Genomic DNA, 22,232 nt, shown 5'->3' with positions numbered 1-22,232 from the left:
GCACTGTTTTAATGATACTTGGAATACAGCTTGACCTAAATGACATGGCCATTGGGAGAAGAAAAGTTTGATGAATTTGGCCTGTGATCTATGTGAAAAACTGCTCCTCTGATCATATGTGTGAGGGCCAGTGCGGCATTCCTGTGGCTGAGAAAATCTTTGGCTTGAATAAGTCCTTTTAGGTCCAGTAGACTGAGGTAGTAAGTACAGTGTGAATGATTCTCAGCAGCTTTAAATCATGCCTGTGAAACTGGCCTATTCTGACTTACTCAGGTATAATCTGCTCTTCCCAGCTCTCTTCCCACTTGCCTTCCTCACCAAGTTCTCTTCAGCATGCATCACATAGACCTGAAATGTTGTACTATCTTACCGCTCAGGAAAAGTCTTATTTTTCAAGATGCTGGCTACCTTCCCCTCTTCCTAGCATCAAATGGACTCCCAGATACTTCAGTACCTCAGGAGAAAATTCATTCATTGCCCTTCCACCAGATATTCCTCTTCCCTGGCACAGGCAGCTGGAAACACAGAGAACCTGTCCATAAAGTGTAGTGATTTGCATGCAGCAGTTATCCATACATTTCAACAGCAGATAGGGCTTTCGAGCAGCCGTATGGTTGTCAGTTTCTGATCTGGAATTTTAGGCTATCTGTAATTGTGTTATATAAATAAAAAGTGCCTCTTACTTTGGATTTGGACATTCTGTCACCATTAATGTGCCAATAAAGGCTTTGCTTGAGGGACATTGTGGAACAACATACTTCTGCTAATGTTGCTCAATAAAACTATTAATACGATCAATTTGATTTGAAATGTCTCTTGTCTTGTGAAGTATCAGATCATTAACTTTAACAACGTCAGAGAGTTCTGACTATCATATTCAACTAAATTAATGTCCAAGGAATAGCTAAGAGCTCATGTTGCATAATGGAAAGTATTAACGTGCTGTAGTGGAAAGTATTAATGTGCTGCTGGATGTAAATAAACTCAGCAACCTTCAAATGCTTCAGGAAGGATGTAGGCTTGCGCTAGTACACGCCATAAAAGATGATGCGATGAAAGACATGAGGCAGAGAAGGAAATAATAATGATTCTTGAACTGAAGGTATGAGATAAAGAAAAATGGTACTGAACACCTGACATTCGCTTGTAATCACAGGGATGTGTTGATTTCTCAGGGTCTCTGAGTGAGGCAGGTTATATGCTATTGGGAGACAAGAGTAGGGTCAGGAAGTGCCCAGAGAAGAAACTCTACTGGTACTGTTGCATTAGCATTGTAGTTCAAATCAGGACAGCACCTCTGAAACACAAATCTTAATCTTTCCAGTTTACAATACTTGGGTTCACATGTAGAGCTGCCTTGGAGTACATGAAAGTAAACTGAAAGATGTGGTCCCAGCTTGCACCTAATTCACTGTTTGTGGCTGATCAAGTCCATAGGAATAGACTAGAGCTAACCAGAAATAAAATACCCTGAAATTCTTGTAAAGTGTATAGTGAGTCCTCAGCCCTAACTATTAGACATAGCTAATCCACCTTTACTGAGCCACACTGCTTGATTGTGTGAACATAGCAGTGAAATATACTGGAGACTCCTTTCTCTGCCCCATACATATGTTCTCACCATAATATGCTCTGGCTATATGGACACACATAACTATTGAACAAGCTAGTAGCAGTTGTCCCAATTACATTTGGGAAAGTCATGATTTTAAGCCTGTTTTCAAAAGTATCTGTGGATGCTCTTGTACTGGCAGTTCCAACAGCTGATATTAATAACAACATGGGGCAGTGTGAGTACAGAAGGGGGAAAAAAAAGGGGATAATGGGAACTGAACGCATTATTTTTGAACTTCTATGGATGTGTAGTGCTTTGGGTATTTTTTTTTATCCTTGCCTAAAATGAACTCACACACCAAAAACACTGCGAACTGCCTGCCTGAGTTGTAACTCTGCTGAAAGGACCAGGTGGATGCCAAACTGAGCAGGAGCTGGCAGTGCACCCTCTTCAAAAAGGAGGCACATGCGTGTTGGGGTACGTTAGGAGGAGCATGGCCAGTAGACTGAGGAATTTCTCTCCCCCAGTCCATGCCAGTGAGGTTGTACCTAGAACAACTCGAAGGCCAGTCACAAAGATGACACAGCTGCAGTGCTTCAGGTGGTGGCAGATCATTTGACATAGGGCAACAGCCAGAGACCACATTCAGGTTTGTCATTAGGAAAAAGCTTTTGCTGTTGTAAGTGCAGCACTGGAGAAGGTTACTTAGGAAAACTGCGTAATCTCTGGTGCTGGGTGTTTGCCCATAGGTGGGGAAAGCTGATCTAGTGCTTGTAGTGGCCCTGCTTCAATGTGGCCCCCTCATTCTCCCACCCAGAAGTAGCTGCTGCCCTGCACATTTCCAGCTGCAGTGACAGCCATGGCTGATTTCCACCCTGGCAGCCTGCTGCCTGAGGCAACTGCCTACATCACCTCACCTTGACGACTAGCTCTATTCAGGGCTTGCAAACTTGCTCCAGGGAACAGAGCAGCTGTATGGAAAATATTGAGCAGACGTCTTCACCTCCACCTCAGTACAATGAAGGCTTGCCTGTTCCTCCCCGTGGGGTGACTCAGTGGTACAGGTTGGGAGTGGAGACAGGTGTCAGCATGGCCTTCGTCAGAAATCTAAATTTTCACAGCTTTACTGAGATACTGGGAGATAAAGCCACAAGCTGGCCTCAGAAATGTCACACATATGGAACGGCAACTAGATGTGACCCACAGAGGCATAGCTGAGCAGGTGTCTGCTTAAAAAGCAGCTGCCTGGGTGATGGGTTTTCTTCACTGCCTATATCAGTTTTCTCATCCAAAGTCAATGGGATAATGGCATTGCAATTACGGAGTACATTGTTTCAGCTCTAATTAAAAAAATTAAAATGTTTGTAATTAAACCGTTTTTCTTTCAAAATACAGTTTTTTTCTAGTTTGACTTTTATTGATTATATTTTTGGTTAAAATCAGAATTTAAATTATTTTTCTTAGAAATCTGTGACTTTTTTGTTATTGAGTTCCTTTCTAATAGTTTTAGTGATGCAGAAGAAAATTTCTGTGTTGTGGGACTGAAGAAGCAGGCTCCATTCACAACAAAACCATCTGTTAGCAAATGGTAAATATTACCTATGGCTGTAAGAATCTAAATGGAGTTTTTCCCCTGCTCTATTTTCAAGATGTGGCAAAATTACTAGGTAGCCTATGTATCCAAAGTCAGAAATGCACTGGGAGCTGAATACTGTCAACAATACCGGAGAAGCCTGATTTTAACTCCATCGCAACACAGCAGAGTTCTACTTTCATGGTGCGTTAATTCAACACCTGCAGGCATTCTCTTTCCTTGCTGAAATTACAGGCTGTCTAGTGAGTAGCCAAGGCTTTGGACTGGAGTGTGGAGCAAAGTCATGTCGTCTTTATTGATCTGCACAGGGCCAGGTTCTAATAGCGTGATGTAAGTTACAGATGGTCCCTCGTGTTATCTAAAATGGAGAGAAAGGACGAAACACAGCTGAGATGTTTTACTGACACGTCCAGTTTTTAGAGTACTTCCACCTTTAGCCAGTCATCTTTAAAATAATAGTTTCTTTAAATTCAAAATCATGGTGCTGGAAAATGATCAGTATTCAAATCTCTTCATTTACTTATCAGTTGAAAGTATAATTTAAAAGCCACCTCAGGCACTCAAAAAATGTTTTGAAACACAGGACCATATGAATGAAAGAAAAGCCAAACCAAAAGCTTTGCTTTTGTTGTGTGCATTAATACATTAAATTAGAAACATTAGAGAAGCTCGATTTAATTTGAAAGTAGGCAGTTGACAGCATTCTTTGGCTGTCGGGACTATTGAACCAGCCTGGTTCCTGTGCTGGTACGGAGGGTCTGGAAGTAACAGAGAGGCTGGAGGGGAGGCCATGAATAAAAAAGACATTTATTTCAGTATCTTGGGTAAATGTTTAACAGTCGTAATGAGACTGCTGTGGGGCACATTAATACACTCCAATAGGCAATGTGTTATTTTTTTTTTTTCTTTGCTTCCCTAATATGGCAGTTGCGTTACACGGTCTCTGCCCTGCAGAGTAGAAAACAGGGATGCTTCTGAATTTAGCGGAGAGCAAGAGCTGCTGCCTCATGCCAAGGGGGGATCCCACCTCTCTCCTGCATCTGGAGCAGCGGTGATGCGGGGTTCCTAAAGTGCTTTGTACTGCACTGAGTTATGTCTCTTGGCTGGTTTCTCACCTTCAGGCAGACAGTAGCTCTCAAGCCACTGTGCTGTGCCAGAGCTTGGAAATGAGAGCTGCTGTGTCACCAGCAGTGGGTACTTGGTGGTCTCTGTGGTGGAAGATCGTGCCGAATGCCTGCTGGTCTTCACACTGAGCCAGCTACCTAAAAGTCTGGACGCGGTTCAGTTTATCAATGGAGTTATATATATATAGCTGCATATACTGTTCCACTCTTGAGTGTTGTACAACTTGCATAGACTTAAAGGGGACTAGTCATATGTTGTAAGTTTAGGACATAAAAAACCAGACTATAAGAACACTGAATGGGGTGGTACCACATGGCACTCTAGCTCTCTGTCCTGCCCCTGGTGGCTGCCAAAAGGAGATGTCCAGGAAAGAGTATAAACCCAGGGTGCACGATACATGATACTTCCCTGGGTACTCTCCCTGCTTCCAATCATTTGCAGCTGAAAGACTTCCTGACCTAGAGATGCTTCTTTGAATTTACAGCCTGAAATTATTTCTGATCTGTGAACTTGCTGTGCCTCTCCTTGAATCCATGTAAAGCTTTTAGCATCAGCAACATCCTGTGGCAGTGAGTTCATCAAATGCACGTGCTTTTCTAAGGTCACAGCCTCAGAGGTCAGGCCAATTCCTTGTGTCAACAGGACTCAGTCCCGCATTGCCATCACAGCAGGACTGGGCTCCAAACCCAGCTCTTCTTCAGTACCCTCTCTCTGTACCTGTTAATACACATTAATATTGATTAATGCGCTCACCGCATATGGTGTAGGCACTTGTCTTACTCCCTCTCCACCCGGGATACACATTAATCAACAGTACAGCATGGTATAGAATGTCATGTCTCATTGCTTAAACATTTTCCTACTCCCTTGCATTGTTTTTAAATTGAAGAAAACGAAGTTCTCAGACAGAAGTAATAGATCAGTATAACTGGATTTGTCTTAATGCACCCCAGATGAATTTGCCCAGAAGAATTTCACAGAAAATCTTCTTTAGCATACAAAATCTTTTTGATGAGTTATATCACTGAGGATTGCTTTCTGCAACTGCAGTAAAAGCCAAAAAGGCCCTTTGTTCTGTTCCTGTGTCTCCCACAAGATAAAGATATTCTTTCTCTCCCTCCCCTCCCCCCTTAACAAAAATAATAATTAGATAACTGTCTTCAGAAAGAAAGCATTTCAATTTCCCAAACATTTAGTTTCCCAAACAATGTCCTGTTAATAGGTTATGGGCTAAGTACAACTCTGCTGTAGCTTAGTTCAGTTGAGCCCAATGATGGTGGCACTCAGCTTCCCTGATGTTCATCACCAGAAGTCAGGTGCCTGGTCTGAGACACCAGCTCTGTGGTGGACACAGAGGCACAGAGGGATGGGTGCCTCCTGAGAAACATTTATTTTACCCTGTAGTAGGTGTTTAAAATAAACCTCTGGAGATGTCTTTCCCGCTTGTTGTGGTTTAACCCTGGCTGGTAATTACGTACCATGCAGCCACTCGCTCACTCCCCCCTCACCCAGAGGGGTGGGGAGGAGAATCAGAAAGGAATGTAAAACTCGAGGCTTGAGATAAGAACAATTTAATAATTCAAATAGAATACAAATGAAAGAGCAATAGTACCAATGATGACAATAACAGTTATAATGAAAAGGGGAAGGGAAAAATGGCATCCAGAGGGAGAGGCAGCAGGGAACACGTGGTGCACAGCGCAACTGCTCACCGCCTGCTGACCCACGCCCGGTCCCCGAGCAATGACCTGCCCGCCCCGGCCAGCCCCCCAGTTTATATACCAGGAATGACGCCCCATGGTATGGAATACCTCCTTCGCTAGCTCAGGCCAGCTGTCCTGGCTCTGTCCCCTCCCAATCCCTTGTGCCCCCCCAGCCTTTTTGCTAGCAAGGCCTGAGGGACTGACAAGTCCCACATCAAAGCCAAAACACAGCACCGCACCAGCTCCTGAGAAGATAATTAACTCCATCCCAGCTGAAACCAGGACACTGCTCTATTGATTAGGGGTTATTGATTCATTGCCACCTTTCCTCTGGGAAAAGTTAGACCCTGGAACCTGGAGCCTAGAAAATAAAGCAGCACAACGGAGAGTGATTTCAGTTGCATTTGGTATAACAGGCTTCAAATATACAAGAATCCATATTCAGTAGACATAAAAAAATGCCCCCCCCCCAAGTTTTAATAGAAGTGTAATGCACAGAACACAAGCCAAAAGGGCTCATGGGGCAAACATCAGTTCCCTCCAGTGTGAGTGGCTGCTGGTGTGAATTGTTTTGTTATAGGCCATATGACTAATTGGTATGTCTGACTGATCACTAAGTCAATATTGCTGATTTTAGTTTAAGTGAGGAGCTACTCACTGAGAGCAGCATGTGGTGGAAGCTATCTCATAATAAATATATTTACTTGGTGTGTCTGTGACAATAATGAAAGAGCAAAAGAGCTGAAGATGATCACCAGAGGTTTTGCACTCTGTTCTGTGCTGTCTGACCTGCCTCTTGTGTACATGCAGTTTCTTTTACATTTATTTCTGACATTATGGACACAACTGTGTCTTTTATTACTTAAGAATTTTCTGAGCTCATACACAGCCTCTTAATTACATGCTGTATTTTAATGTACTTACACAAAATGACCAGGTTATTGTTGCTCATGCAGTCCTTACCATACCGGACCATTTTATCACTTCTGAATGCAAGTTCCATGATTCATTAACATAGTTTCTGAAAATTATTTTGAAATTCTGTCAAATAAGCCTGCAGCTTCCTTGGTGCTTTTATTTTCTAGATGTGTGAAGACCATTATCAATATGCCTTGCGGATTATTGGTACTATATGAATACCAGGAAGAAACTATGATGTTCTTACATGGCCTGCATATCAGCTGCTGTGAAATAGTGAATACAGTCAGACCTTCTGACCATTGCAAATGTAGCTTGTGATGTGAAGGGTAAGTCCAGAATAACTTTGATGCAGGAAGTATTTTAGTATTTTGATGCGTAATTGAGAGCTTTTTCATGGAATGATACTTTCCAGAGTATTTACGCAGTGCCTTACATCTTTAAGCAACTGTATACACAATAAATAATCCTCCTCATCAGTGCCACTACATTGTATTGCGTAAGTCCCCAGGGCGCTATACGTAAAGGTTATCTTGCAGCCATCAATAACGAACAGAAGAATGTAGTGGAATGAAGCTGGGTTAATTATCATTGATAATATACAACTGTGGGCTGGCTTCAGGGGCGGTGGGTTGGCCGATGTAGACAAGGTGCAGCTGTGGCTGGTTCTGTGAAGTGGTTGGGCAGCCACGGAAGAGAGAGAAGCAGAGAGAGCGTGCCCTGGATGAGGAGAGACTAGGAGAAGGCAGCAGAGGGACTGGCATGAAGAGTGTGCTGGTATGAGATTGTAAAAGACCTTGTTACAGCTGGCTAGTTTGGGGAGTGCTGTGACAGAAGAAGAAGAAGGATTTCCTCGCTGACTTTTATGAAGTTTTCAGTAGTGTTTTGATTTGATTCAGCATTTCTGATAGTGGTGTAGTGTTTGCCTGCCTGCCTGAGATGTTCAAAGGCAAGCAAGTTAGGTTGACAAACCCCACAGACCTCTGAAGGACTTCAGGAGCTTGCTGGGCTGTTTGGTAACTTCACTACAATCCGCTGCTCTCCAGGGTACGTTTGAAACTGAACCTGTGTTGAAACCTGTGTCAGGACTGTCCTTGGGCATGCCTATAGGATGAAAGTAGGCCAGCCTGCTCTTGCTCTAAACAAAGTTTTTTTTGCTCAGGTTCAGAGCAGCTTGTGTGGCTTTTATTCACCTGAGAGTATCAGGCAGCATAAATTTGTGTCTGGCTCCCCTTACCTACTTAGACATCTGATGTCTCTTGATAAGTATACAAGCCCTCATCAGTGTATAATATGTACAACTCCAAATGTTAAACTATTACACGTTACAAGGTCCTCATGAAGTAAGAAACTACTGTAATTGTAATTTTACAGGTAAGAAACTGAGGCTTAGGGGCAAGATTGTTAAAGATACTTTTGTATCTTTTTGATATACGTAGAATGGGGGTCTCTTAGCATAAGAGATGTACTTAACTTCCCATGAAGGAGCCTGTTGGACAACGTCAGGGAATGACTTCTCCTTACTAGATATCCCAGATCAAGTTTGTTGTCCTTTTCTTGCCTTCAGTTTAAATCAATTAGAAGAAAGGGAGAGAAACTTGTTCACTTAAAAAAAATAATATTAATTATATATCGGTTAGTATTCCTCTTAACTTTTTTCTTTTGTCTGCAGATGCCTCCTTGCACTTACCAGTGAAACAGGTGAAGAACCAACCATCTTCTGTGAGCACTTTTTGGCTTCAGGGCACGGGGCGATACAGAAGGTGAGTGCAATTTTCACAAATGAGTAAGGACCTCTGGGCTCAAGTCACAGGCCCCTGCAGGTGCCAAAACTGCTTTGAAAATGGGGCTTGGGGTGTGAGAGTCAACTGAAATGGGTGAGGCTTTGCTGCCTTCAGACCTCTTTCAGACTTTGCCACTTCTGTGACAGTGCTTAGTGAATTGCACATTAACAACTCTGAACTGCCGTAGTTTTCAGATCTGTATACTTAAATGAGCTAGTGAGTTACTTGTTTTGACAAGCCACAGGAGTTTTTCAGTGGCAATCCTGGCAGTGGACATAGCAGCTGTAGCAAGAAGGATTACAATCCACCTCTGCAAATAGCACCACTGGCTCCTAAACTGGCTTCCAGTTACTTTGCAGAGCAATCCTTCTGAAAAAGCCAGAGTCTTGTGCATTTTTAAAAAATGTTGAAATTTGACATTTAAGAGTGTAAGGGCAGATAAGGTGTGCCTCCTCCATTCACCAAGAGTGGAAGTTCAGGCTGATGGTGCAGAGACCCATGCTAGTAGGGTAAGATTTAAATCGGAGCCCACCCAGTTGGAAAAATTAGTTTGGCGTGGGCTAATGAGTGGTGCTGACATTTTGAGATTGTCAATTTATGTGGAACAGGCAGCTGCACATAATGTGCTCAAGGTGGATTAATTTGGGCAAAATGTGCACTCTGTTTTGAGCGCATCTGGTATGGCAGAGTAAAATCTAGTGAGCCAACCTGCACAACAGATCCTCTGTACGTCCATGGGAACTCCTGTTCCCTTCGGTGAAGTCCTTTTATGCAGATAATGTGACAGGGCAGGCTTTTGGTGTCACGCATGGGTGCTGGGATGGTTCTTCCTGGTGATCACCCTCTCTTACTCCTCTCTGTGCTCCAGCTGAGCTGCAGCCAGTCAATAAGAACTCTCCACCCCTTTTTCCTTTCCTCACCTCTCTGCCCAGGAAAAGTGTCTTCCTTACCCCTGGTGCTGCATAGGAAAAGAGGTCTGTCTTTCATACCTCTTCAGTGAGTAAATACAGAGGTGTGCAATTCAAAATTTCTGGAAGATCAAGTCATTTCTGAGTCACATTTGCAAATAATTTTTACCTGTCCTGATTTCCTTACTTATTCCTATGGTTCATAAATTGTGATCTGGCTTTTTAGAATCACGCATGCTGGTGGCCTGTGTGAAAGGCTTTTCCCTGGTCCTACATGTGCAATGACTTCAAGGTGCCATGGTTTAATCTCCAACCCCCGCCAGCAGCACTTTTCTGTTCCTGTCACCGGGACACGGAACTTGTTCTGTTTCCTCTTTATTTGTATGTTCCTTGTGCTGTTTTGTTTCCCAGCTGTGATACATGCAAGACAAAACTCAAAGCTCAAGTGAAGGAGAAAATTGAAAAAATGCGATCAATCAGAGAAGACACAAGTAACCTGAGGAAGAGTTGAGTTGTAGATTTCCACATTCAGAGGGCACTGTTTGCCTTGTACCTTTCAAACTCATTAGTGCAGCTGCTGATCCAAGGAGTATTTCTGGCAATTCTCATTAGGGCTTTCCTGCCCAAAGTTAATGGACTGCCTGTGTCATACAGCACAAGGACTAAACCCACCTTTGCACTGCATATGCTAAAAACATGACTGAAATGTTTTTATGAACTACCCGTTCATAAGAGAGCAAAGGAATCAACAAAATAGTCTGTGTAGGATCTAGTCGGATATGAACTCCTTCAGTGACCTTTATATCATGGAAATGATACTTCTGAGAGAAATAACCCAAAATGTTTCATAAACTTTTTTTGACCTTAATATGAAACATAACTTTTCAAGGGCTCCAAACATCAGCTAGCCCCATTGCCTTTTATTACCTCTGAAGGAGAATTTTGTAGTAGGCTTTTACTTCTAAATTGATATTTTTTTTTAAGAGAAAACAAAGCTAACATGAACAGACACACTAGGTCTAGAAATGTTCCGATTTGTTGCAACAGCAAAGACCACCTGTGCTTTAGCAGAAGCCCATGTTGAGCTGTTATGCCCCATGCTTTTGTCATGCTTTGTCTCTGTTTAAAATAAAACCCAAAGCTGCTGTTGAGTCAATCTCTGGTAGAGCAGAAGTGGCGTTAAGCCAGTTTTTCTTGGTTGAGAAGACATGTTCCCTCTGTGATAGTGCCTTTTTTTTAAAAGACAGTAATCGGTGAAGTAAGAAAAATCAAGGTAGATCCAACAGTCACAACAGAGAGTCTATTCATGTACGAGAAACCTGCCTACTTCTCATAACACCACCACAACAGACTGAATAGTTTTTGTTTTTAATTTTATGGCAACGTGAGCTTTGCTGTCTTTACACAATATAGCACTCTTTGTACAGAAAAGTGGAAGTGACATCTATCCAAATACACTGACTCAATGAGCCTTGGTTTTGATGACCTTATGCCTTTTTGATTTAACATCTTCTGGTTTAACTGTGGTACTTTACTGTTGGCTTTGAAGCAGTTAAATGTAGTCTGAAAACCTTTTCTTATTTCCTGCTTTTTTTCCTCTCCTCTTTTTGTATTCTCATTGTAGGAAAAATACTATGTCAAGGACAAACACTTAGGTTATGCATTTTTTTCTTTTCTATTACTATTTTTATTACAATGCAGCCCTGAAGACCTTTTAATTCTCTTGATTGTTTAAAAAGGCTTCATGAAAACATGACATCTCAGATGTGAAGATAGGTATAATTGAGTGCAAAATTCTCTTTGCCAGGACTCTACTGTAGTAAGATCCTAAGGAATTCAACAAAACGGAAAGGGTCAGTAAGGGTTTAGTGGAATTTGATAGGAGGCCCCATACAAATATCCAGATGAAACTGTAGCCAATTATTCTGTGCTGAATATTATGCCCTGATGAAAATAAAATACCTGAGTTTAATCTTTCATTCAGAGTAAAGATTTGTAGTATAATGACCTGATTTAGCTGAAAAAAGGAAAAAATAAGTAAGTCTGACAGCTGAGAACAGAAGGGAGATTAATCTCAAAAGTTGCTAGTCTTTGTTTCCCATCCTTTCATTATTGTGCAATCAGAGCAAAGAAAAAAGTAGCTGCCCTGACACAGCTCCAGTTGCATTGCTCAGAGGAAGGGGGAGGCATGGTGGAGAGAGGTTTTCCATTATTTACAGACAGAGGAACTGACAGGCAAGCGGAGAGAGATGGAGCCAGTCAGTCCACCTCTCGATGTGCCTGGGGCTTAGGGCAGAAGCAGGCTAACAGTGCCTGCATTCACCGCCAGCCACAGCGAGGGCAGCTGCAGGTAGGTACCACAGGGTGCACCAAGCCCACTGAATATGCATCATTATCCCACTTTTCAGTCTTACATTTGACCTCCAGTGTGCCCAGCAAGACGAGAAGGAGGGCAATGATGCTGTAGCATACATTAGGGTGCTGTCTGCTCTTCCGACCTCTTTGATGGCGCCTCTTCTTGGCACTCTCATTCCACCTGTGAACATTTACAACCACCAGCTCCACTACACGCCCCTAATGCCAGTGTTTGCTGCAAGGCAGACTGCTGTGGAGCTGCTCACTCCAGCTGACCAGAACTGCACTTGAAAGTACCACAATATAGCTCGTACTTCTAACACCAGCTGTTCGAATTACTGCTTGAGTTATCACATTCTCAATAATCACCACGTTAAAGTAGCAAGGGACAGAAAGGCTAGCAAAAAAACTTCCCGTAAGTATGTTAGAAGCAAGAGAAAGGACAAGGAGAAAAAAGTGGATTCACTATTAAAAGAATAATAAAATAGGCTGCCAAAAAATGAGGTTGAGATGGTTGATATGTTCAGTGGCTTTTTTTGTGTCAGTCTTCACTGGTCAGCTGTGCTCATAAATATAACAAAGCTAACCTCAGAAGAAAATAATAAGGAAGGAGACAGGCCAGTCGGAGAATATTTACCTTTTGGATGTTTTCGGGAAGAAAACAGGTTACATGTCTCAAGAAATTCACTGTAATGTGAAGCCTGGCAGAAGCAACCTTAGAGCTATTAGTGGTTATCTTGGATAATTCTTGGAAGATGCATAGGCTTCCAGAGGGCTGGAAAAGAGAGACCATGGTGTCTGCCTTTGAAAAAGGGTGACATGGGGAACTAAAAATCATAGTCATCTGCTTAGCTTTGATTTCTGGAATAATATTGGCACAAATATTCAAAGTATTTTTAAACACCTGGAAGACAATAAGGAAATGAGTTAATAGCCATTATGGATTCGCCAAGAACAAATTATGTCAGTCATCTAATTGCTTTTTGGAACTAAATAATAACTGCCCTTATGGATAGGGAAGAAACAGGCAATGACATGCTGCTTTCTCCTGATAAATTCTGGTATTATCTTTCATGACATTTTATAAACTAGCTAAGAAAGCACTTACTAAGTTTAATTATCGTAAGACTAGTGTGATGCTGTTTGGAAAACTGTATTTAGAAAGCAGTTATCAAAAGCTCACTCTCACCTTTCAGTATTTTCATGAACTTTCAGATGATACCAACATTTAAGGAGCGTACTGGAGGACAGGATTAGACTTCAGAAAGAGTTTGACAAGTTGAAGATGCAGTCTGAGGCAGCACAATGCAGTTCAACAAGAAGAATTTCAAGATATTAGGCTTGGACAGGAATAATCTTCTTGCATCAATACACAGAGAGAATAAGAGGTTGGAGAGTTGAGTATTCTCCTCATTGGAGAATAAGAGGTTCGGGTGGCTCTCCCATCACAGTGAATCACATACTGAACAGGATTAAAAATGTAATTTTGTTGTGAGTTAATAGGATAGTTAGACAGGGGTGTTACTTGTAGGGTATGCAAAATCATCTCCCACTCTGTTAAGTTTTGGTAAAGGTTTGTTTGGAATATGCCTGGTTTTGGGTGCTAACTTTTGAGAAACAAGTGGCTCAACTGGAGAGATTGCTGAAAACAGTAATTATAGGAGAAGAAAATGTGATTTATGAAGAAAGGCTTAAGAAATTGGGATGGTTAAATTAAGAAAGGAGAATATTAGTGGGAAATATAACAGTCTTTGCACAACCTAAAGGAGGGAGGAAACTGTTCCCTTCATGTTCTATTGACAGAGCAAGAAATAGGAGGCTTTAATTAGAGCAATGAGGATTCACGTTGAAAGTTAGAAATAACGTAATAAGAGCAAAGACAGGAAAACCGTAGCACAAGCTATGAAAGGCTGTGGGATCTCCACCTGAGGAACTCCTCTGTCAGGCATGGCTTTGGTATAGTTCAGTGGGGAGAAGGGTTAGATGTACTATTGAGGTCACTTCCACTCTGATTTTCTGTAACTTTTTGCTGAGACTGTTTTTGGTTTCCTTTCAAGATGAGGTTCATTCTCAAGAGTGACTGTGATGTGAAACACGTACTGTTTATCAGAAAAAGTTTAAATGGACTTGATTTCCACTTAGGTGCTCAAATATGTGTTTGTGATCGCTTCTTACAAGCTCAAAATGGGCTTTTTGTGTCCTGCATAAGCACGGGATGCTTGATGAACCTAGCAGGTAGATTTCAAAATACTCTTGCCCTACTTGCAAATGCTTAACAAGTCTGATGAATTATAATGCATATATGAGACAGTTTTCAATGAGTCAGAAGTCAGCCATACTCTTTTAAAAAATGCTCGCTGTTTTGGAAAACCTCAAGCTTTGGTTCATCTTGAGATACCCAGTTGCCTTAAACTAGGCTGTACAGCAAAATGGTGCATGAAATTGGGTTCCCACTTTGGTGTTGCCTTTGCTCACTGTAGTTCAGCTTCCAAAAGAAAACTTCAACCGTCCTCACTGTAACCTTCTTACTCTTACAGCTGTAGGCTATGAATACATTGGCACTCAACCTATGATCCAAAAGGTTTTCTTGTTAATAAGTTTTCCTGTTAAATTTCAGGGTTGTAAGGTCAGGTTGCAAACACTTGGGAGTTTTTCTGTTTCATCAGAAGACTCTGAGCTCTGCTATTAGAATTGTTGATTTTGGCTTGTAATTGCAATCAAAGCTGAATAATTAAAAAAAGCAGCAGTGGTTCAAAATGATTGCCAGTTGTAATTACAAACCAAAATCAACAATCCTACAGCCTACTGGCACCATCTGCTTTTTTATGCTCACTACAACGATACTTCCCCCATTTCCTCTTCTCACGTAGCACTGGACACCTTCCACTTGCTGCTTGACCCCCTTGCAGGGCATCAGAGCTGGGATCTTACAGGGGGCTGTTGTTAGCAGGCTGTTGCAGGCATTCTGTTCGCGTATATGGGTTTTTGTCATCTCTTCTCCCAAGAACCTGTCATTTGAAGAATACCTCTTGTTGAAGGAAACATCAGGTAGCCAACTGAACTGATTAAAAAACTTCTATTATTGTTTGTTAAACTGACAGCTGAAAATTGATTCTCAGTTAACAGTTCTAATTTCTATTACTGCTTATCTAACTCCTTCCTGAAAAAGTTCAGATTTCTCATTCAATAACTTGAATATATTATTTTTTCCTGTGTCATATCCTGGATTTGCATAATGAGATTTGAAAGCATGTCCAGAGGTAAAGAACCCTGAAGATAACCTAGATTATGTTGAAGGAGACAAGGAGACATTAATGTATAGAAGCCAGAAGAGGGTGAAGAATAGCTTTTTCATGGCTGTTAAACATTCTGCAAGTTTACAGTATCATCTAGTATGACATTTCATCATGGGCTACAGAAGAAAAAAATACAGCATAGAGCATTACAAACAAATGAGCCCAAAGTATAAATACAGAAGAAGCAAAGAGGATAGTTTTGAATATTATTCTTCGTACTGGTCAGGGGCCATAGTGTACCCATCTTCAGCTGCCCAAGTATCCCATTCCTAAGCCTGTACCTACTTTTAGGTTCAATTTTCTGCTTTCTGGAGAAAAAAAAAAAAACACCAAAAGAAACCACCACCAATTGTACTGGTTTCCAGTGATTTTTCACTAACTCTGGTGATGTAAGAGAAAGTATGTATTTTTTATCCTGTTTAAATTCTTGATGAAATGTTCAGGAGAATGAAGTGACAGGAAAACCACTTAGGTTTTCTGACATTTAGCCCCATGAATTTCAGTACTGCTTATGAAGAAGCTGCTTGCTAGTCAAGACTTCCCTCTCAGGAAAAGAGGAAATAAAAGGCTTGTTGAACAATATAATCTATGGAGATACGGAACCTGTAACCACTTCAGTTTGAAAGGGAAGAAGCAGATTACCAGACCCAGGCTACAAAGCTGCAGGTGGTACTGAGAAATGAACTACAGAACTGAGATGCTGGTGGGGTGAAAGGAACATCATGTCCTGTGTTGTATAGAATTTGGGTGGCATCTTTTGTAATCTTTCATGAAATATCTAATGTCGCTACCTGATGTTAAGAAGTGACTGAACACCAGGCAGGGCATGACTAAGTCTGTAAACAGACCAGACAAATTGGTGTGTATTTAGTGAACACAATGATGTGTATTTCAGCTGTGCCACCTTCCTGTTCTGAAAAGAAAAAAAAAAAAGCAATATAACCTTAGGATCAAACATTCCTATTTCCTTTCCCTTCTATTATATGTTAGGAATTTGAACTTTATTGTTAAAATCCCGTAATAAAGGATTGGCCTAATAATTTTAATAGCGTGGTAGAAACTAACTTATTTGATATGCTCTGTGGTACTTTGTATTCAAACATTTGCATAGTGGAGTGTTTTCTTTAGTGTTTGCTTTTGTGGGAAGACGTCAAGAAGGGTGTGCTGTGCTTGTGAGAACACTGTGTTCTTTGCTGTGTACATGCTTTATATTTGATGTGCTAGGGAAGAAACAGCAGTAATGAGGTTAGATTTGATAATTTCACATAAATGATGAACAAGAGCCACATACTTTCAAAATAAAACTGATTGAAATTCATTCTAGTAGGTTCCTATTAATCTTAATTTTAATTCCATATTTCACTTTATTAGGTTGCTAGATTTTAGGAAGCTGTGTTATTGTTCTTATATACTTGGTTAATTTTTAATTCACAAAGTTTTTCTGACTTCTGCATCTGGAAAGGAATGCCAACGTTTTTGGGTTTTTTTTGTATGGGTGTTTATATGCTAAGCAGCATCTCTCTGATTCAAAGCAGCCAAAGAAAATTAAGGAAGTTCTGTTTAAGGACAGACTTCTGTACGTGGGATAGATTTGGTGGAGGGCTTCTTTTTGTAGTTCAGCTTTTAAAACAAAAATATTTCTGCCCACAAAGAACAGGGTACTGGTGGAACAAACTGACGGTATAGCACATGCGTAGCTTCAGAAAGCTGCATTCACTTTTTTATTGTCCAGGAGGAAGACCTGGCATTTGTAATGCAGTACCTGGGAGGACAAAAATCTCAACCTTGTTCTGTGCACCTTGCAGGACTGAATCCTTTGTAAACTTGCTCATGATTAATATATGTTATGAATATCTATTAAATGTTACAGTAGGTTGATAACACCCAGCCATATCACTCATTTATTAAAAGAAACTGTTCAGTCACCATCTGAACAGGGGGGTGAGAGAGCAACTCAACTGCAGTTAGATTGATGATGCTTCTAAAAATTGTCCAAGCATGTGTGCAGGAACCTGTCAAAATAAGAGTTTAATAAATGAGAAAGTGAAGGACAGGTAACTTTCCCAATACACAGAAGCTGTACACATGCGTGTGCATGCTTCATTTATTCCCCACTCCCTAGCAGGTAAACGATACAGAAAGAGAGTCTGTTTGCCATTTTTGAGCTAGATTGTCTGGAAAAGAAATTTGCCAAGTCAGTTATTACTGGGGTTACAGCGGCATGCAACACAGTTTCACTAAAGACCGCTTTTGCATCAGCAGATTTCCACCAAGCTCAGTGTAGCAGTTCTTGCCTGTCGCTCAAAGAACCCACTCCAGTCTTCTGGGCAGTGTCAGCAACAGCAGGATTTGCCCCCTGGGAGGACAGGCAGCTTCTGCAGAGGGGATGGGGAAGGCAGGGCGCGGAAGCAGGAGACAGACCTGAGACTGGGGAGCAACTGATGCTGTGGAGTTGCCTACCCCAGGCAGCCCCCCACCCTTCCTCTGCAGCAACAGCATCAACCCCTGATTTCAGTGGAAATTTGCACTTTTGAGAAGTCTGTTGCCCAAGTTTATAGCTGATTTTGCCTTTGTCAGAAGCTGCCCCTGTTTACAGCAGAGTTGTGAGGTACCATGGTATTATAAAACACTCAAAGGCAACAGGAGATGTGAGATACCAAAGCATTTTCTTCTCTATTCATAACCTGGAGGTGTTTCTGGTGAATATTGGGTAAACTAGAGGAGGAATAAATTTTGAAAAAGAATGTGCCTAATATAAGGATTGGAAGTTACCTTTAGGCATGTACCTGATGTGGAACAGACACCATCATCTTAACTCTAGGCTTTGATTGTGGAAGTCTCTGACAGCAAAATATAAAACACTTGGAGATAGCACCCAAGCAGAAAAGGACTGTTGGCTGAGCAGTTCTCAGTGCCTGAGCACTCCATAAGGAGAGTCTTTTTGGTGCAGTCATCTGCTCCAATTGCTCTCTTATAGCTACAGAAATTATTGCATTTATGATTACATTAAGGGGCTTGACACAGTCCATGTTTCCAATAAATGGCTACAATACTCCTTAATCAGCTAGTTTTATTCATTACTAACCTTGTTTCAATATGTAATTAATATGTACTCAGTAACCCACCAGGAGCTTTACATATCTGGGAGTACAACCTCCTCTGTAGTCCATGTTGCCATTTTGACGTTATTAGTACTTATGTGACTGGAGTTCTGGCATCTTTTCTTAGCAAGTGGGCTATGGGTTGTCTATGGTAAAGTGCTGTATAGCTAACTTCTGGGGTTCAGGGATTTTGTTGGAATAAAATTGCAAAGACTGAGTGAATTTTCTTTGCTTGAATCTCTGTTCTCGAAGCTGTGGTTACTATCTGGGGTGTCATTTGGTATGATGTGACACATGGTTGGCTGAAGGTGCCACCCTCCAGGTGATTATGATTACCTGTGTTCTGCTGTATGTACACTAAGAAAGCATCCTGGAAGCTGGCTGGCTAACCTTGGTATTTACTGCCCTTTGAAAGGGCAAGGACTCTGCCAGGGCTGTGAGGGCACCGAAATGCCTCTGTTGCCGTCACCACCCATGCATCCCCTGCCTATGGACAAGGAGTCCCATTTCAGCACAGGTTCCCAATCCTGGCTGAGACGTGTCGGGGGCTGCTCTGTTTCCTTCTGTCTTGGCTTCCTGATGGGTCTTTCTGGAGGGACCCTATGCTGCAGTCATGTCCCCATCCCTGCCTCCCACTGTTCACAAAGGTCTTCCTGAATGGTCCACAGGTCTGACTCGTTCACCTTGTCTGATGGTCACCAGCTGGTTGGTATCTGTCATACTTACTGGGATGCCTCTTTTCTGATGAGGTGGGTCAGCACCTTGGTAGGAGAAGATACTGCCCTCAGCTCCTGTGGGCTCCTTTTCCCTCAGGAACAGCCCAGCTCCCCTGGAGGCAGTATCTTCCTCCTCAGTTGGCTCAGACAACTGGTTGTTATATACTGACCTCTTTGAATTGCCTGCCCCAAGTCTCATTGACAGGAACAGGAGCCTTTGATAAATCCAAAATAGATGAGAGTCACTTTGCAGTCATGGTCAGGTTGGCTAGGAACATCTGCTTCCTCTAATGCCCTTTGGTGCCTTCTATGGGAAGGTGGATTTGTCCGGGCATGTGACGTATTTAAAGAGTGTGAGTCATCAACAACCGAAAGGACTTTAGTGCCCTCGTGTTTTGTGCTTGGCAGTGGCATTAAATGTAAGTGAAGACAGTGTGCTGAGCCATATTGGAAACACTCACACCATTGTGCCTCCAGAAGCATTGGAATATCTCGGCAATCACTTATCTTGGCTCAGCTTGCCCCTCTGAGAGTGAGGAATAATAACTTATTATCAGGTTCTGTGTGATATGAATCATGTGCAGTTCTTGCCTGTTCCCTGCATAATTTGTCCTGAAATTGCACTGTGATTTCTGCTGCACAGTTTAATGTATGTTAAATTAAATGTGTTTCTGGGAAAGGGGAAAAAAACCCCAAAACAAACCAACAGCCCTCAAACAAACTAAACGAATTGTTTAATAATTTACCTTGATGGAAGAGGCACATGGATGGGAAAAAATTAGCCCATCAGGGAAAACAGTATCAGCAGTAAAGAACAGTAATCAATGTGAAATAATCACCACGGTACCTGAGTGCTTGTTCAAATTCCAAAACTCTGCATCAAGTCCCAGCCTCCTCCTGGCAGGATAGAGGTCACAGTGTGTCACTTTCTGTCATCTTGGCATAAATTGCATAATATGAGTACAAAATATAATCAGAAAAAAATGGCTGAAGTCCAAGTTTGGGGTATGTACCATTTGTAAAGGAAGTATACTATTCAGAAAAAATACTCTGATTCATGAAAGATTTAAGCCAATGCTAGATAGATTTTTAGTGTAGGTTACATAAAAGGCTGTATAATATGGTTTCCTCTCTTAAACTGAACAAACTTTGCATTCATCAACGAGTTTCTTGGCGTGCAAAAGGTATTCAGGAGCGCACAAGGGAGGGGAAAGGTGGGCCAGAATAGAGGTGAAGAATGAGGCATTGACACAAATGATACCAAAAATGCTGATTTAGGGAGGAAAAATGTAAATCATTTTTAATGTCTTTTGAAGAAAGGTGCCCAAGTTAAAGTTTCCTTGAAGGCATATGACCCAGCCTGACATTGCTTTGGCAGCAGAATGTGAAGGGTGCATATGCAGAGATGAAATGTCCTTTGATGAAGCATGCTTACAAACATCCTTTCTGACAATGACAGCAATGCCAGTACCTTTGAAGTTCCAGTTATTTTTTCTGTCTCTGGACAAAGAGAATCTGGTATGATTTATTAGCTGTGAAGCAAAATGGATCTCACTTTCCATACACGTGGGTATTTTACTCCCTGATTTCTTCAAAAGCAGGTAGGTAAACCTAGCACTAATTCTGAGCAGGTAACTAGTTCAAAGCCTCGTTCTTTCCTGGGGCAGATACTGAGCTATCACTTTGAAATCATCATGCCTGTCTGGGACTGAACCAGCAAATAGTTACCACTTCAAAATACTGAACTGGCCATAAACTGACATCTCTGCTGGGGAGCTATTGAGCAGGGGGGCTGTTTGTACCTTGTAGGGTATAAAAGGTCACATCACATATAGCCTACATACAGCTCCTACCCATCCTCTGACTCTCCCCAAATCTCTCTGGATTTCCCCAGTGTGGGCAGGAGAAGCCCTCATTTCTGCACCACAATATACAAGGCTGTGCTGCTTGGCAGATGCTAGTAGGTTCTTATCAATTCAGGTACTTTTTGTGCTCACCTAGCCATATATTATTTTTTTTTTATCCCTTCTGTTAAAATAGGGAGAAATGCATTTTTTTGCAGCAGAGTCCTTTATATGTGTTTTGGACCTTTGCAGTTCTGTGAGGTACATCACTGTGTAGGTGTGTATGAATTACTGTACATCTGGGATGTAAGCGTATAGCAGAGGGGCTATTTTTTCCTTTCTTTGCTCAACTTCCATAGCAAAGCAACACCTGCATGGCATCACAGTTTCTCTCCATCTTCTCAAGCCAGATGTGAGGAGTACAAGGACCCTGTGGTGCTGTGCTGTAAGTGCAAAGGGTGCCTGTGCTGCTGGGGGAGCAGGGACTGTCCCTCTGGCTGAGCTACACACTGAAGTTTTGCTTTGTCACGTGCCCATTCCCATTTTTAAATGCACCATTTTTTAGCGTTAAATGCTTTGAGGGGTTGCTGGACCTGATCGTGACCTGTTATGGGCTTGAACTGGGACCCAAACTGGAAGGATTTTAGTCCCAGGTTAAATTGAACTAAGACTGGATTGAAAACGTGCTGGTTCAGCTCCCACCTGCAGGCTGTTTTCATTTCTGGAACCTGTGTCCCACTACACGCACTCAAATCTCCAAAGGCTGAAAAACAGCTGCTGGTGTTGGATGGGTCGATTATATTCTGCAGCAGCAGTTCCAGCCTGAAGAGCTTTAATTTCTCCCGGTGCTCTTTTGTGCAGATTGAAAGCTTCATGGACTATCATCACCATCCACAGCCGCGGGAGCGGGAGAATTGGAAACAGGCTCTTTGCAGAGGCTACCTGGGTCCTGCTGGGAGAATGGGATAATTTCAAGGTGGAGGGGAGAGACTTGCTAGCTGTGTCTGGGAACTGCTCCGGACCTCTGCGGGTTGCTGTGGAGGTGAAGCCTGGGACTCATGGCAGTTGTCTTGAAGGGCAGGACTTTGGTTTGATTTCATCTTACAAGAATTAGAGGTGTTCCCTTGACTAATTCAGAAAATTCAACACTGCCAAGTTTACCTATGAGCAAAGGGCTCCCAAGAGAGGCTTAAGCCCGCTACTTGCCAATGCACTGCTTTGGCTTTTTGGATCTACCCTTTGCAGTTTCTTCATGTGCTGTGTTCTGGGTAAAACTGACCCCCAAGGAGGCAGCCTGAAGTCCATGCATAACTGACCTCTTTATTTAACCTTG

The 22,232-nt window shown here is 42.0% G+C and overlaps 1 long non-coding RNA gene across 2 annotated transcripts in view; it reads left to right on the top strand.

Annotated features, from left to right (window-relative positions):
- LOC130151711 (uncharacterized) overlaps positions 1 to 22,232 on the top strand; it is a 100,118-nt gene that overhangs the window by 40,494 nt on the left and 37,392 nt on the right. For both annotated transcript variants that reach the window (XR_008822689.1, XR_008822688.1), the window contains 2 exons: positions 7,063 to 7,224; positions 8,568 to 8,658. This is a non-coding gene — a long non-coding RNA (uncharacterized LOC130151711). The remainder of the gene's footprint in view (positions 1 to 7,062; positions 7,225 to 8,567; positions 8,659 to 22,232) is intronic.

This window comes from Falco biarmicus, chromosome 6 (genome assembly GCF_023638135.1).
Source record: "Falco biarmicus isolate bFalBia1 chromosome 6, bFalBia1.pri, whole genome shotgun sequence".
NCBI classification, from domain to species: domain Eukaryota; kingdom Metazoa; phylum Chordata; class Aves; order Falconiformes; family Falconidae; genus Falco; species Falco biarmicus.
The sequence above is the reverse complement of the archived record's forward strand: the minus strand, read 5'-3'. Positions and strand labels throughout refer to the sequence as shown.